This window comes from Aethalodelphis obliquidens, unplaced genomic scaffold, assembly GCF_003676395.1.
Source record: "Aethalodelphis obliquidens isolate GAN/ISIS:26980383/991018 unplaced genomic scaffold, ASM367639v1 scaffold86, whole genome shotgun sequence".
Classification (NCBI taxonomy): Eukaryota; Metazoa; Chordata; class Mammalia; order Artiodactyla; family Delphinidae; genus Aethalodelphis; species Aethalodelphis obliquidens.
In genome coordinates, this window is record NW_020838030.1 from 3,798,628 (window position 1) to 3,812,018 (window position 13,391).

The 13,391-nt window shown below is 45.5% G+C and overlaps 1 long non-coding RNA gene across 1 annotated transcript; it reads right to left on the reverse strand.

Moving 5' to 3' along the window:
* Window positions 1-2,467: 2,467 nt before the first annotated feature.
* Window positions 2,468-8,532, reverse strand: LOC113613267 (uncharacterized). Its single transcript, XR_003430142.1, has 3 exons — window positions 8,516-8,532; window positions 6,268-6,272; window positions 2,468-2,581 (listed from the first exon to the last, which is right to left on the reverse strand). It is a non-coding gene; the product is annotated as an uncharacterized LOC113613267 (long non-coding RNA).
* Between the last annotated feature and the right edge of the window lie 4,859 nt (window positions 8,533-13,391).

Consider the following 13,391-nt stretch of genomic DNA (forward strand, 5'->3'; position numbering starts at 1 on the left):
AATAGATATAGATGCAGACAGATATCTATGTATCTCCTATTGGTTCTGTTTCTCTAGAGAACCCTGACCAATGCACCCTTAAAGTGGGGCATGGGCCTATGACTCACAGGGCTGCTGTTCTAAAACTGGCCTGTCTCACACAAAGGGTGACAGCAATACCGTGTGAGGATTCTCATCTTTATCTGGAGTGTCTGGAGGGCTGTCACTTCAGACTGGTCCCACTGCCCAGGTCCCCCTTCCCAGCTTGGCAAAGACTGATCTGTGGGGTGGAGGGCTCTGGACTGTTGCTTCTGGGGCTTCTGAGTCAGGCAGCAGCGCCACCTGCTGGAGATATGAATCCCTCTGCATCTCTTGCTGCCTGGTGGCGGGGAGGGAAGGGGCCAGGCAAGCTCTGGGACTTAGCCCTGAGGCCCTCGAAGATTTGAAGTATGTGCCTACAGGGCATGAGTGGAGAGACCCCATCATTCCCACATTTATTCACAGCATGGTTAAGAGCTCCAGACCCGGGCTCTGACAGACCTGGGCTCTGACAGACCTGGGTGCAGTTCCTAGCTGGACCATTTTCTAGCTGTGGAACCCTGAGCTACTCCCGAGCCTCAGGTGCCTCATCTGTAAAACGAGTGTGATCATAACACCTACCTCATGGATGTGGTGAGGGTCAACCTGGTAATGACCACATAACACACCTCAAAAAGGCCTTCCCAGACTATGCCCTCCTGAGAGTTCCCCCATCTCCCTCCAAGCCATTTTTATCCTTTTACTTTGCCTTGTTTTTTTCATTATATATATATAGCACGTACCACCATCTGACATTTTAATATTCCTTGTTCACTATCTTTCCCACAAAATGACACGTCTGTCATGGTAAAGACTCCGTTCACTGCTGTGTCCCAAGAGCCTCCTGCAGGGCTGGGTACATCGCACAGCTCAACAAAAATATTCATGGGTTGAAACACACTTTGTATTTTAACACTAAGTATTCAGTAAACATTACTGTTACTGTGATTATGCATTCATTTATGCATTTATGCATTTATTCATTTGCTCAGCTCTTAGTTGATTCACTCACTCACATATATATATTTTTAATCGTGGTAAAACATATATAACACAAAACTTACCATTTTAACCATTATTTTCTATTTTTTTATTGGAGTATAATTGCTTTACATTGTTGTGTTAGTTTCTGCTATACAATGAAGTGAATGAGCTATTATGTATACATATCTCCCATCCCTCTTGGACCTCCATCCACGCCCCCATCCCACCCATCTAGGTCATCACAGAGCACAGAGCTGAGCTCCCTGTGCTATACAGCAAGTTCCCACTAGCTATCTATTTTACACATGGTAGTGTATTTATGTTAAACCTAATCTCCCAATTCGTCCCACCTTCCCCTTCCCTGCCATGTCCACGCGTCCATTCTCTACGTCTGCATCTCTATTCCTGCCTGCAAATAGGTTCATCTGTACCATTTTTCTATATTCCACATATATGCGTTAATATACAATATTTGTTCTTCTCTTTCTGACTTACTTCAGTCTGTATGACAGACTCTAGGTCCATCTGCATCTCTACAAATGACCCAATTTCGTTCCTTTTTATGGCTGAGTAATATTCCATTATATATGTGTACCACATCTTCTTTATCCATTCATCTGTCGATGGACATTTAGGTTGTTTCCATGTCCTGCTTATTGTAAATTGTGCAGCAATGAACATTGTGGCACATGTCTCTTTTTGAATTATGGTTTTCTCAGCGTATATGCCCAGTAGTGGGATTGCTGGGTCATATGGTAATTCTATTTTTAGTTTTTTAAAGAACCTCCATACTGTTCTCCACAGTGGCTGTATCAATTTACATTCCCACCAACAGTACAAGAGGGTTCCCTTTTCTCCACACCCTCTCCAGCATTTATTGTTTGTAGATATTTTGGTGATGGCCATTCTGACCTGTGAGGTGATACCTCACTGTAGTTGTGATTTGCATTTCTCTAATAATTAGTGATGTTGAGCATCTTTTCATGTGCCTCTTGGCCATGTGTATGTCTTCTTTGGAGAAATGTCTATTTAGATCTTCCGCCCATTTTTTTGATTGTATTTTTTGTTGTTTTGATATTGAACTGCATAAGCTGTTTGTACATTTTGGAGATTAATCCTTTGTCCGTTGCTTTATTTGCAAATATTGGGGTGGCCAAAAAGTACCTTTGGTTTTTAAGTAAAAATAAAAGACACATTATTTATTTATTAATTTATTATTATTATTATTAATTTATTTATTTATTTTTGGTGATATGTGGGCCTCTCACTGTTGTGGCCTCTCCCGTTGCGGAGCACAGGCTCCAGACGCACAGGCTCAGCGGCCACGGCTCAGCGTGTCCATGGCTCATGGACATGGCACAAACCCGTGTCCCCTGCACCAGCAGGCAGACTCTCAACCACTGCGCCACCAGGGAAGCCCAAAAGACACATTTCTAATTTTCACCAAGAAGTTTATTGAATAACGTATTCACCCTTTTGTTCCACTACCTTCTGTCATCTTTCAGGCAACTTCATAATTCCATCTTCCCAAAATTTTTATCTTTTTGAGCAAAGAACTGTTCCAGGTGCCTTTTATAGTCTTCCAGTGAATTGAAATTTTTTCCATTAAGGGAATTTGGTAAAGACCAAAATAAATGGAAATCCGAAGGTGCAATGTCTGGTGAGTAAGATGGATGAATCAGAACTTCCCAGCTAAACTGTAACAGATTTTGCCCGGTCATCAAAGAAACACACGGTATTGCGTTATCCTGATGGAAGATTATGTGTTTTCTGTTGATTAATTCTGGACACTTTTCATCGAGTGCTGCTTTCATTTGGTCTAATTGGGAGCAGTACTTGTTGGAATTAATCGTTTGGTTTTCCGGAAGGAGCTCATAATACAGGACTCCCTTCTAATCCCACCACTTACACAACATCACCTTCTCTGGATGAAGACCAGCATTTGGTGTGGTTGGTGGTGGTTCATTTCACTTGCCCCACGATCTCTTTCATTCCTCATTATTGTACAGCATCCACTTTTCATCATGTGTCACAATTTGTCTTAAAAATGAAATGTTTTCATTATGTTTAAATAAAGAATCGCATGTAGAAATACGGCCAAGAAGGTTTTTTTTGCTTAACCTAAACATCAAAGCGATGAACATAACCAAGCTGGTGCAAATGATTTTCAACACTTGATTTGTATATTTTGAGTATGTTGGCTATCTCCCGCGTGGTATAACGTTGATTGTTCTCAATGTCTCAATTTGATCGCTATCAACTTCAACTGGTCTACCCGACTGTGGAGCATCATCCAGCGGGAAATCTCCAGCATGAAACTTTGCAGACCACTTCTGACACGTCTGATCAGTCACAGCACCTTCTCCATACACTGCACAAATCTCGGCTGTGTTTTTACCTTTCCTGAAATAATGAAACATAATACACTGAAAATGTTGCTTTTTTAATTCCATTTTCAATATTAAAATGGCTACACAAAAATTCACCAATTTTGATAAATCTTTGTTTAAATGCATGCTGATATGACAGCTGTCACATACAATCTAACAAAATTGTTTCAAATGAAGTTAAAGACAACTAAGTGCTACTAGAGTCATCTTACGGAAAAAACCAAACAAACCTTTTGACCAACCCAATATTTTCTCCCATTCTAGGGGTTATCTTTTTGTCTTGTTTATGGTTTCCTTTGATGTGCAAAAGCTTTGAAGTTTCATTAGGCCCCATTTGCTTATTTTTGTTTTTATTTTCATTACTCTAGGAGGTGGGTCAAAAAAGATCTTCGTGTGATTAATGTCAGAGAGCGTTTTTCCTATGTTTTCCTCTAAGAGTTTTACAGTGGCTGGCCTTACATTTACGTCTTTAATCCATTTTGAGTTTATTTTTGTGTATGGTGTTAGGGAGTGTTCTAATTTCATTCTTTTACATGGAGCTATCCAGTTTTCCCAGCACCACTTATTGAAGAGACTGTCTTTTCTCCATTGTATATCCTTGCCTCCTTCGTCATAGATTAGTTGACCACAAGTGTGTGGGTTTGTCTCTGGGCTTTCTATCCTGTTCCATTGATCTGTATTTCTGTTTTTTGTGCCAGTACCGTATTGTCTTGATTACTGTAGCTTTGTAATACAGACTGAAGTCGGGGAGCATGATTCCTCCAGCTCCATTTTCTTCCCTCAAGGTTGCTTTGGCTCTTGAGGGTCTTTTGTGTTTCCATACAAATTGTAAAATTTTTTGTCTAATTCTCTGAAAAATGCCATTGGTAATTTGGTAGGGATTGCACTGAATCTGTAGACTGCTTTGGGTAGTATTGTCATTTTGACAATATTGATTCTTCTAATCCAAGAACATGGTATATCTCTCCATCTGTTTGCATCATCTTTGACTTCTTTCATCAGTGTTTTATAGTTTTCTGAGTACAGTTCTTTTGCCTCCTTAGGTAGGTTTATTCCTAGGTATTTTATTCTTTTTGTTGTGATGGCAAATGTGATTGTTTTCTTAATTTCTCTTTCTGATCTTTTGTTGTTAATGTATAGGAACGCAAGAGATTTCTGTGCATTCATTTCATATCCTGCCACTTAATCATATTCACTGATTAGCTCTAGTAGTTTTCTGGAGGCATCTTTAGGATTTTCTATGTACAGTATCATGTCATCTGCAAATGACATGATAGTTTTACTTCTTCTTTTCCAATTTGGATTCCTTTTATTTTTCTTCTCTGATTGCCGTGGCTAGGACTTCTAAAACTATGTTGAATAAGAGTGGAGAGAGTGGACATCCTTGTCTTGTTCCTGACCTTAGAGGAAATGCTTTCAGTTTTTCACCATTGAGAGTGATGCTTGCTGTGGGGCTGTCATATACGGCCTTTATCATGTTGAGGTAGGTTCCCTCTATGCCTACTTTCTGGAGAGTGGGTGTTGAGTTTTGTCAAAAGCTTTTTGTGCATCTAAGATGATCATATGGTTTTTATTCTTTAATTTTTTAAGTGTGCAGGTACATTCACACTGTTGTGCAACCATCACCACCATCCATCTCCAGAACTTTCTCATCTTCCCAAACTGAAATTCTGTCCCCATTAAATACCAACTCCCCATCCCCCGCCCCCAGGCCCTGGAAACCACCATTTTACTTTCTGTCTCTATGATTTTGGATACTCTAGGGACCTCATACAAGAGGAATCACCGTTTTATCTTTTTGTCACATGTATTTCTGAGTCCCTACTACATACGCAGGAAGTGGTTCTTGTAGTGTTACAGTAAGGGTTGGATGAGATCAATGCAGGTAAACCACCTGGAACAGGGCCCGTCACAGGAGCTGTGAGGTGCTGCAGCCTGGGCAGGGAATTAATTCTCAGACTCCTGTCTCTATTTTTCTCTGTGGCTGCTATACTCAGCACGGACACCATGTGGCAGCCTCTCGCCATGAAGAGGCCTTTGGTTGCTGCCTTTAGGGGAGCAGAGATGCTGGCAGAAGAGGGGGCCTGTCTGGGGCTCCAGGGGCAGCAGGAAGTGGTTAAGAAGAAGATTCCAGGGGGTGGGATACAGGGGCCTATGTCCTTAAGGGTTTGAATCCAGTGCAGATGGGTGGCAAGGCCCCAACAAGGAGCAGGCAGAGGAGAAGAGAGAAAGGGGCAGCATTTATAGGGGAAAGTGCACGGGCTGGCACGGGACACATGTGGGCTCAAGCCCAGCTCAGCCACTTTTCTGCTGTGTGGTGTTGGGTGAGTCTCTTCACCTCTTTGAGCCTCCACTTCAGCATCTGTAAAATAGGTCTCCTGATAAGACCCTCTGCAGGGTAGTCAGGAAAAGTGAAAACACAGCAAGTGTTACTTGTTTATTGGTATTTATTTGTGTTTACTGATGTGGACGAGAGAAAGTTTCTCTCTGTGACCATCGCAGAGCCAGGAGGTGAGGGGAATCTTTATTCCTCTTCCTGCCGTTCACACTAAGGGTCACCCTGTTCCCTACTTACTAAGTTCTCACTGCCCGCCAGCCCCTGAGCCCGGTGTTTGGCCACCCTGGGAGGTCAGCAGTTCTCCAAACCACTTTATAGCCTGTGGCTCCGAAGGCTCTCCTGCCTGCTTCTCAGCCCCAGCTGCTTCTGTAAGCTCTTTTTCTTTCCAAGCAAGAGTGACCAGGCAGGAGTGGTCATATCCCCATTTTACAGATTCCTTGCTAATCTCAGAAACTAGTTTTTATTGCCCACAAGAAGTCTGATTTAAGAATCAGACACAAAAACTCACATATGGTATGATTCCATTTATATGAAATGTCCAGAGACGGTACATCCATAGAGACAGAAAGTAGGTTAGTGCTTACCGGGGCCTGGGGGAGGGGAGGATGAGGAGAAACTGTTTAGTGGGGTTTTATTTTGGAGTGACGAAATGTTTTGGAACAAGATAGAGGTGGTTGTATAACGTTGTGAATGGACTGAACATCACTGAATTGTTCTCTATAAAATGGTTGATTTTTTGGTAATTTCACCTCAATTTAAAAAAAAAGAAGTCTGATTTAGGAATATGTTACTGTTATTGTGACTATCAAAGATAAGGCTGGTGGGCAGGTGCAGTGGCCTTCCAAACCTTGAAATCCAAGACTAGAGCTTTACTCCCTCTAATAATTGAGGAAGGACCAGCATCCATTCATCTGTCTATGTGTCCACCAGCCTTCCAATCATTCATGTATCCATCCTCTCACCTACTCATCCACAATTTATGATTAATCTATCTATACTCTTATTATTCATCCACCAATATATCATCGCCTCTTGACACTCAGCTACTTGTCTGTTCATCCACCTACCCATCTATCCATCCATCCATCCACGCATCAATCCATCCATCCACCCATCCATCCACTCAGCAACCCATCTACCCAATCATCCACCAACCGCCCATCCATCCATCCATCCATCCATCCACTCATTCACCCATCCATCAGACCTTAAGCACCTTCTCAGTTCCAGGCACCATTATTTTAATGACAAGCAGCCCCAATTAGTCCCTAACCTCAAGGAGTTCCCTAAGCCCAATGGATGAGACATATTTTTAAGCAATTACAACAGAGTACGACAAATGCTCAAGGAGGGAAGCTGAGAAGTTGTGGAAACCCTTAGCAGGAGCAGCTAACTCGGCTTGGAGTTAGGGGAGTGTTAGGGAGGGCTTCCCCAAGTGCAGCAGTTTTCAGGAGGGGTGGGGTGGAGGAGGAGCAGGAAGGGGGCTTCCTGCAGAGGGAACTGCGAGTGTGGAGGTGAGACAGCACGGCAAAGGAATGTTCAGGGAGCTCAGAGTTAGTTAACAGTGGACGTGAGGGAGGGCAGTGACCAGAAAGGACGGAAGAGGGACCCCAGCCCCAGACCAGGTGGATGTGGGCTCCCCGGATCATGGCAAAGAGTCTGGGCTTCATGGGGAGGGATGGAGGGAGATGGGGAGCCTTGGAAGGTTTTAGGCAAGAGAGTGACAAGATTAAATCAGATCTGCATCCTAGACAGATCCCTCTGCTGCAGCTGGAGGCTGGGCTGGAGGGAGCGGGACTCGAGGAAGGTGGGGAAGAGCCAGACGAGGGGGTCCCGGGCTGCCTAGCTGTCTGTGGAAGTGACCGGATTACAGTAGCCAGTGTTGTGGGGTTCTCACTCGCTGCCTCCCAGCCCCAGCTGCCCTCAGCAGGCCCCCCTTCCCTCCTCTAAGCCCAGCTGACTGGGCCCCCGCTGAGATCTCAAGTGATGGGAGCCTGATGCTTCATCACTTTGCAGGAAGTGGTGGTTACGCGGTCCAGGGTTTTGCCTCTGGCTGTTCTGTGGACTCAGAACCACTGAGAGGGGCAGAGAGTGGAGGAGGGAGGAGGATCCCCTTCCAGGGGCAGGGGTCCAGGATCTACAGGGGACAGGCCCTTCTTCTGGTGGCCATACCCTCCCCACCCCATGTCACAACCCTGCACAGGGGCTGTTCCTGCAATGCCTCTTACTCTATTGCCTCCTTGAGAAGGGGCAGGGATCCCATTTCACAGACAAGGAAATTGAGGCACAGAGAGGCTGAGTGACTTGCCCAAAGGCACACACTGAGAAAGCAGCCCCATGGAGGCTTGAACACACCTGCCTGACCCCTGAGCCTCCGCCCTTTCAACTCCCTTAATATCTGTCATCTTAAAAAAACTGCTACAAAGTACAATGCATGCCTGATTTCCACATCCACACGTCCACACTGAGAAGCAGAATAAACTGAGGACCCAGCGTGCAGGCCAGGAGCCCTGGGGCCTGGCCCTGAATCCTGCTCCTCTCCTTACCAGAAGAGCTGTGTGACCTTGGGCAGGCTCCCTAGCCTCCCTGTGCCTCTGTGTTTTCATTTGCCAAACGGGATAATGAAAGTGACTACCAGGTGAGATATCGGGATGGACCAATGAATTAGCTTGTATAAATGTTTTAATAACAGTTAACATTTATTGAGTGCAGGTCATGTACCAGGCACTGTTCTTAAAGTTCACACATATTTATTAATTTAATTCTCACAACAGCCTTATGAGACAGGACTCACTATTAACCCTATTTTACAGATGAGGAAACAGAGGCCCAGAGAGGTGGATCACTTTGCCCTCGGTCATACAGCTAGGGAGAGCAGAGGCTGAGCTCTTCAGTCCGTTCTCTCACTGGTGCACCCTGAGGGACAACCATGTTCAATAACTGCTGGCCACAATGACTGCACCCATCACCACCACCAGCACCAGCATCACCCACCATCACCTGAACCTCAGCCCTGCTGCCAGGCCTCTGGGGAGATGGCTCAAGAGAAGGGACAAACATGGGCAGGGAGGGTCCTTCCTCCCCTTCATTTTGTCTGAGTAGACAACCCGAGAAGCCAGGCCGGCCAGCAAGGGGGGCAAGGGGAGCAGGAGAAGGAGCAAGGAGGCCTGGAGACACAGAGCCCCTGTTCGCCCCTGTGGCCCACACCACATTCTCCCGCCTCCCCTACACCACTAACAGCTAGTAGTCACAGTAATCTCATCTGCGGGGAGGGGCCCTCTCGGGGGGTCCTGGGTTCTGAGATCAGCCACCCTTCCTCACTGCAATTAGAAGACCCCAGTCCTGCAGGGGCCTCAGGAGGGAGCTGCAGGGATAGGAGGTGGCTCCCTCCCCACAGCCCTGCTCCCTCCGACCTCCACCCCAGCCTGCCCTGCCCTCCACCCCAGCCTGCCCTGCCCTCCCTGGCCAACGTCACCGTTCAGCACACAGGGGTTTCAGAGCCACCCTGATTCTCACTTTAGTTAAAAGGAAATGTCCTCCCCAGAGTTGTTGGGCTGGTTTTTCTTTTCCTCCTTGGCACATTGGCTCAGCCTCTGAGCCGGAGCCTGGTGCCTGGTTAATTGAAAGTTACACATGAGCAAGGACACAGCCCTCTTGGGAGGGAAGGAGGAGAGACACAAGCTGGTGTTGGCATTTTTCCTGCAGGGAGGAGCGACCAGGGGCCGGGGGGCAGAAGGCGAGCAGGGGGCTGGAGACGCCAACCCCGCCCCCCCTCAGAGCAGGCCCCCTCCAGCTGCTGCAGACCCTGTGGAAGCCCCAGACACCAAACATATCCCAACTCTAAATAATGCCTGTGCTCACTTTCTACAGAAAAAAATGACAAAACAGAGCAAGATAAAGAGACCAGAATGCTCTAGTCCTCCCACCAGCTGGAGATAATTGTTGCAAACACCTGGGTATGTACGGCCTTCCAGAACTTCTGGACACTTTGCCTAAACAAATCATTTTATTGCCTTCCCCCTCTTGATTATATAAGTGATAGATGCTCATCGTAAACAGCTTAGAAAATAAGTTTTAAAAGCATACAAAAAGTTTTAACCACTTACCCATAAAGGCACACCAAGAGACTGTCTATAGAGAAGAGTATAGAAAATGTGGGCTCTGGAGTCAGACAATCTTGGCCTTGATGAGAAACTTAATTTCTTGTGCCTCAATGGTCCCACCTGTGGAATGGGAATCATAAAAGGCCATCTCAGGGGTTGTTATGAAGGGGAATGAGATCAATGCATATCCTGCCTTGCCCTGCTCAGTAAATTTAGCCAGTATTGCTGCATACAGTGTTAACCTTTGGGGAGATTTCCTTCCAGGCATACAATACAATACAATACAACCCAACCCAACGCAACTGAATACAATGTGAATGACACTATGTATGTATAATTTTGAATCCTACTTATTTTACTCATCATTGAATTTTCGACACTTTCAGAAAAATGACACTGACTTTTCTTTTACCACATCACTTCTAATGGCTGGGTCATGTTTCGTGGGCTGGGAGTGCCATCATTTATCCCACAAACCCTACTGCTGAACTAATGGGTGAATTCCTTTCTTCTGTTGTTGTTATATATAATACTGTAATGAAAAACTTTTAATACAAATTTTGCCCAGCATTGCTGAGTATTTTCTAAGAGATTCCTAGAAGTGGAATTGCTGAGTCAAAAAGAATGAGAGGGGCTTCCCTGGTGGCACAGTGGTTGGGAGTCTGCCTGCCGATGCAGGGGACACGGGTTCGTGCCCTGGTCTGGGAGGATCCCACATGCTGCGGAACGGCTGGGCCCATGAGCCATGCCCTCTGGGCCTGTGTGTCCGGAGCCTGTGCTCCGCAACAGGAGAGGCCAGAGCGGTGAGAGGCCTGCGTACCGCAAAAAAAAAAAGAAAAGAGAATTCTTACTCTATTGCCAAATTATGTTCAGAAAGTTTTAAAAAAATCAATTTAGGTATCTGTCCTACATCTATAAATGTGTTCATTTCCCTGCATCCTTGCTGATACTGCCATTTATGTTTTTTTTTAATTTTGCAGATTTAATGGATGAGGAAGATTCCCTATAGAAGCTTTTTTAGTTACTAGGTGAAAAGATGAGCATCTTGGTATTTGGTGTTGAGTGTTTGGTAGCTAACAGAGCAAGTGTCTCATCTCTCTGCGCTTCTGGTCCCTTAACTGTGAACTGGGGATAATAATAATGTCTATTCCATAGGGTTGTTGTGAAGATAAAATGAGTTAATACATATAAACCTGCTAGAGTTCTTCTTGATAAATGTCAAATAAACCTCAGCAAGTATCATTATCTTTGTTGCTGTTGCTGCCAAATTTCACAGGCATAATTCAGGGCCTGTCTGCTAAAGGAAAGAACACTGTGTGATTTTGTGTAGGTCTCATGTCCTCTCTGGTCCTCAGTTTCTCCATCTGTCAAGTGGGGCTGAGAATGCCTGCCTTGTCCATCTTGGAGGGCTGTTGGAAGAAATCAATGAGGGTTTCCCTCTCAGAGGGCTGGGCACATGTGAGGGTTTGTGGCCTCTCTTCTTGCTTTATGGGCCTCATATTCCAAAAAGAGGTGCAGACAGTCCAGGAAGTCTGCCTGGAGGAAGGGCACCAAAGCCAAGACTTGAAAGAGAAGTTGGAGTCAGCCAGCTGGACATAAGGAGGAGGGGGCTGCAAGCAGAGCAAACAGCATGTGCAAAGGCCGAAGGTTAGAAGAGCCTCAGGAGGTGGAGGAAGTGGATGGTGAGGGAGAGGATGGGAGTCTGAAAATGCGACTTGTGACTGAACATTTGATCATTTCAGTCTTGGGCTGTTACACACAGTGCTTCTATGAACATTCTTACACACACCTTTGAGTGAACATGAGCATGCATTTCTGTTCTACCTAGGATAAAAATGGTTGGGTCATAGAGTATGCATATATTCAGCTTTAGTGGATACTCAGGCTTCATTTTTTAAAACATTTTGCTGTGAAAAATTTCAAACATACAGAAAAGCTGAAAGAATAGTATAGTGAGCACCCACATACCACCACCTAGATTCTATCATTAACATTTTATTATACTTGTTTTATCATATCTCCATCAATCCATCCATCTTCCATCCATTCATCCCCTTTTTTTTTTCCCCAGCATCTACATATTTTCAAGAACCAAAAAATTCCCCTACCTCTCTCACCATCTGGCTCCTCACACCTCATTGGCCATAACTGCTCCCATGCCTATGACTCTACCAATCACTGTCCAGGAGAACAGAAATCACATGATTGACATAGACCAATCAAGATTTACCCTCTGGAGCTGGGGAATAGGATCAGGGTTTGGTACTGAGGAAGAAGGGGGGAAATGGCTGTTGGTTCACTGTCTCCAGACACCACCTTTGCAGACAGAAAAATGGGCTGCGTGGGAGCTAAGCATCCCCCAAGGAAGGGAGCATCCCATACGGCTGAGAGCTGGGCGCCTCCAGTTGGCCGCCTTGCCTCATTTACTCCTAGTTGTGACCCCCTTGGGTCTTGGCAGGCCTTGGGGGCCCTGGAAGCAGGGGATAGATCTGCTTCTTCCATCAGGGTAGGGGAGAAGCAGGAATACTGGTCTAGCTGAGTTGGAGCCGAGCTGCCATCAGGGACCTCCCATCCCTAAGTTCTGTTGACTGGAAAAAAAAAAAAGCACAACCTATAAGTTGAGGATTCTGTCTCATTTGGGGCATTACTGAGGACTTAAGCCTGAGATAGCCTCTCAGATAGCTCTCGGGGACTGTTCCGAAGAGTTAAGTGAGAAGTCAGGATATACAGAAGTTTAAAAAAAAAAACAACCCAGGTAGTTAAACATCAAAAGATGACTGCTAATTAAAGAAAACCCAGACATCTCAGGTTAATGAATTTAGCGCTTTTCTATCTATGGGAAGATGCAAGAGTCTGGGCCTGTTGAAATTATTCCTTTGATATGAACCTTAACTAGATAGGCCCAGTATCCTGTTTTTCTTCATTCTGAATCCCACGTGCACCATTGGCGTGGCTGCAGTGGCTGAAGGCTTGATGGCCACAACACCCTTTGTTTACTGAAATGGAAGGTGACATTCTTTATCCACAGCTCCAACCTTGGGGTGCTGTGTCAACCTGGAAGAGGCCAGGTCTGAGTGAAGAGGCCTGCCCCCCAGTTCAGAACCATGCCTGGCACATAGCAAGTGCTCAATAAATATGCCATTAAATCAATTTTTAAAAAGATTTGATTCTAGGCTTTGGGCAAATTACTAATCCTCCCCAGGCCTCAGCTTCCTCATCATGAAAATGGGAAAGTAAAGAAAAAGGAGAAAGATTGATAGAGCAATCCCTGTCCCACCCTTACATAGCTTCCTGCCCCAGGCCTGCACGCATTACTTGTCAACCCCTCCCATCCTTCTTTCTCTATAAAGGACTGGAGAGAAAGGGCTTCTAGAACCCTGGACCTCCAAGGGCACCCCAGCCAGTAGCACCAGCAGCATCTGGGACCCACCCCAGGCTTCCAGAATCAGGTGATGACCATGCTCATGTTGGAGGAACACTGATTTCCCAGGCACAGCGGATGCTGCTGGTCCAGGGACC